The sequence below is a fragment of the Sciurus vulgaris genome, assembly GCF_902686455.1.
Source record: "Sciurus vulgaris genome assembly, chromosome: 9".
Lineage (NCBI taxonomy): Eukaryota > Metazoa > Chordata > Mammalia > Rodentia > Sciuridae > Sciurus > Sciurus vulgaris.
The window spans coordinates 34,940,266-34,944,056 of record NC_136469.1 but is presented as its reverse complement, the minus strand read 5'-3'; the positions used below and the strand labels follow the sequence as shown (position 1 = coordinate 34,944,056).

General features: G+C 35.0%; 1 protein-coding gene and 1 long non-coding RNA gene across 4 annotated transcripts in view; both read left to right on the top strand.

Moving 5' to 3' along the window:
- Positions 1-1,849, top strand: part of LOC306669527 — a 31,802-nt gene extending 29,953 nt beyond the window's left edge. Inside the window, exon 2 of the long non-coding RNA XR_013766145.1 lies at positions 31-1,849. This is a non-coding gene — a long non-coding RNA (uncharacterized lncRNA). The remainder of the gene's footprint in view (positions 1-30) is intronic.
- Positions 1-3,791, top strand: part of PDGFC (platelet derived growth factor C) — a 207,514-nt gene that overhangs the window by 30,382 nt on the left and 173,341 nt on the right. The window lies entirely within an intron of this gene.

Here is a 3,791-nt window from a genome sequence, read left to right as displayed (position 1 = left end):
GTCTGTATGGTGTCTTACATTATCATTAAGTAACTTCACATTTTGTCTTTGGTGAGTTGTCTAATGCATTCACATACTCAGATTATCAACCTGCCTGAAAATTGAAAGAAGGATAATGGATGGGTAATTTCAAGAAACACCATTGAGCAAAAACATTATCTGATATTTCCTTTTGCTTTGACATTATTTTTTTAACCACAAATATTAACATCATTCTATCATTACTTTAAAGGTTACATATTTTAGAAAACAATAAGCCTGTTGATAAGTGATTTTGTTTTACTCAGCAGGATTTTCCTATGAAAAGTGGTTAGATGTCCTGTTCTAAAACCAAAGGTGTTTTGCGGGGGAGGGAAAAGGAGGATTTAACTCAGGGGTATTTCACCACTGAGCTACATCCCCAACCCTTTATATTTTTTATTTTGAGACTCCGTCTCCCTAAATTGCGAAGGGTGACCTCTAACTTGCAATCCTCTTGCCTCCTGCCTCCTGCCTTAGCCTACAGAGTCCCTGGAATTACAGGCCACCACACCTGGCTTGAATCAACTACAAAATGGCTTTGTTTGAGAGGCATTGACTTTTCATGGAAGTTGCCCCCTCATCCTGTTCAGTTTCTCACTTGTAAAGGAATGTTTCATTTTTCAGTCATTTTTTTTTTCACAAGTTTCTCAATTGTTCAGAAAAATTTTAAATGGTATTATTTACAAATTGCATGCATTAGTAAAAAGAAAAAGAAAAAAAAAAAAAAAAACAAGAAAAAAAGGTGGCTCAGGAGGCTGAGGCAGGGGAAAGGAGAGTTGAGAGCCAGCCTCAGTGAAAGCAAGGCGAGAAGCAACTCAGTGAGACCCTGTCTCTAAATAAAATACAAAATAGGACTGGGGATGTGGCTCAGTGGCTGAGTGCCCCTGAGTTCAATTCCTGGTACCCCTCCTAAAAATAGTCCCGCCTCTCCACCCACTATCTTTCACTTTTCGTAGATATCAACTCATCCCTATGATCTCAGCTTTGTAATTACATCAGTGTGGTGTTCTTTATCATTCACGATGTAGTCTGAAAATTATTAAGCACAAACTGTTGTGGGGTGCAGCTTAAGAACAGATGGATCACCAATGAGAAGTCCAAATTTGAGAGTCTTTATTAGCCAGCTGACTGGCTGTTTCACACAATGCCCCCAAAGTGGCTATTGGGAGAACAGCTCCGACCATAGGGTTGCAGGGCTTTTCATACCAGAAGTCAGTACATCAATCATAAGTGTCTGTTGCTATGATTCAGAACTACAAACTAACATCATGAGATCTAAAATCATAAGCAGAAGGGGAAGTGGGTCAAAATGACCTTAGTTGAGTACATTAAAGAATGGTTACTGACATCCAGACAATCACTGTTGACATGTTTAAGAAAAATAGGAATCAAAAAGAGAATAATTTTATATCATATAAGAATTGCCATTTTGTGTTGCCAAACATGCTAATTGTGGATGGGTACAGAGGTGGGGTGTTCCCACAGGAGAAGCGTTTCCTACTGACTTGGAGTCTCAGGGTAAAATGGAGTCTGTTTAGTCACTGCCCATACAGCCTGGCCTATCACAAATATGTCAACCCGTCACAAAGCCATTGGTCCTCAATTTTTACACTTGTGAAGTCTTTTGAATATGCCATTGAGCTTTTGTATTCATGAGTTATTTCTATTGAGAATTACTTCTATTACTTCTATAAATTAAAACTGGGATCTGTGTGGCTCCATGGTAGAGTGCTTGCCTAGTATGCATAAGGCCCTGGGTTCCACCCCCAGCTCTGTTAAAAAAAAAAAAAAAGAAATTTAAATAATATGTTCATTAATTTTTCAGAAATTACAACAATAAATGTAACCTTAACATTTTATAAAAATTATATTTTCTAAACAAAAGCAATTTGTGAAGAGAGTGTTATCATTTTATAGTTTGTGAACATCTCCCGAGGGTCTGGCTCACTAGAAGAGAGTTGAATTTTCCATTCTGCTTTTGCATTCAGTGATAGTACACTTTAGGCAACCTTTGGAAAATGTGATTGTATACCTGTAAGAAAATGGGAGCAAAAGAAGCAAAAAGCACCTTAGTAATATTATGAAAATACCTTGACCTCATAAACTCTCAAAAGGGTCTTACAGGCAGACATCCAGATGATCCCAGATGACACACTGAGAATCCGAGATCATATGTAAGAACCTGGGTCTAATCCCTTAGTAGTAGGCACTTGTCCTTTTTAACATTTTAATCCTCCCACTGCAGGGTAGTCTTCAAAGAAAGTGGGGGCTTCTTGTTTTTGAATCTCACTGTTTTCTTTTTCTGATTTACATTATTAAACATTTATTGACTGAATGGATAAAATCAACTGAAATGTTGTATATATATATATATATATATTTTTTTTTTTTAATCCTATATTTAGGTCACTCACTCTACTAGTACAAACATGATTCTAAAATCTTAGAGAAGACTGACTTAAGTCTTTCTGGATTTAAGCGATGTAATTTTTGAACTTTTCCAGGATAGTTGGACATATATATTAAGGTACTTAGGGAGGAAAGATAATTTTAAAATTGGAAAATAATTGATTTAGTACAATAATTAGATGGTTTCCTTTATAGTTCTTTGACTGTGAGTTAGTAGCTTGATTTCTTAAATGTGTATTTGTCACAATTTTATCTTGTAACAATATGTGAACAACCTCTGAATTATTGTTAATTGCTTGAGATATGGTGAGGAAAGGAGAAAATCAGATCTTTTGTTCTCCTATGTGACTGTAGATAGGGAACACTGCTTCTAGAAAGTAGTATTACACAGCAACTGTAATGTTTACCAACTTCCATTGCTTCCTTTCCAATTAGCTCCTAACAGCTTTATATGAGGTAAACCCAAGTAATTATAGTTCCATTCCAATTTTGCTTTCCTTTCACATGAAGCTGGTATTGGAATTAATAGTTTTGCACATGGGTAGTATTTCAAGAGTAAAGCTTGCATAAAAAGATTCGGAGGTAGAATCAAAGTTATTATTTAATAAATGCTTAGAATTAGGTCTTCTTAGAAGGAAGCTTTAATTTAATTCCTTCCTCTGAAGACACATTTGTGTCTCAACATGTAAAAAATATCTTATTTAAGTAAGCTATTTTATTTAAATAAACCTTGGTTTAAATATGGGATGCTAAACATTTTCTGCTTGTATTTCATGTGGCTTGGAGAACAAGTCTGATGTCAATTCCCCATTGCCATTGAAGTAAAAAATGTGCATTCTTATATATGAGATTATATAGACATCATCTCATCAAGTTCTTTTTTATGAGTCTAATTTTACTTTTTAGGTTTATGAGAGAAAAATCCACTCTGTGAGAATAGGGCCTTGCTGATCATAAGATTTTCTTTCCCGTAGGATTGAAACTGTTGTTTTTTCTTGTTCCTATGCTTGATTCATTATTTTTTCTAGTGAATTCACATTGCTCATAATGTCAATATTACAAATATACACACATCATTATATAATACAATTTAAGATAATATTTGGAACCATAAAATCAAAAATCACACAGAACTGCAAGCAGGTAATGTTAATAACTACAGTAGGTGAGGGTGTGACTTAGCATACCTTGAACCGAAAGCAGTGATATGTCAAGTAAATATCAAAAGACCTGAACTCAGTTAATAATATGAGCTTAAATTTGATTCATCCAATAAATGAGAGAGAAACCATTCATGGGCAATACTGAGTCAAATCCCAGATTCCAAGGACAAGTGTATGCTGTATGATTTTTAACACTAT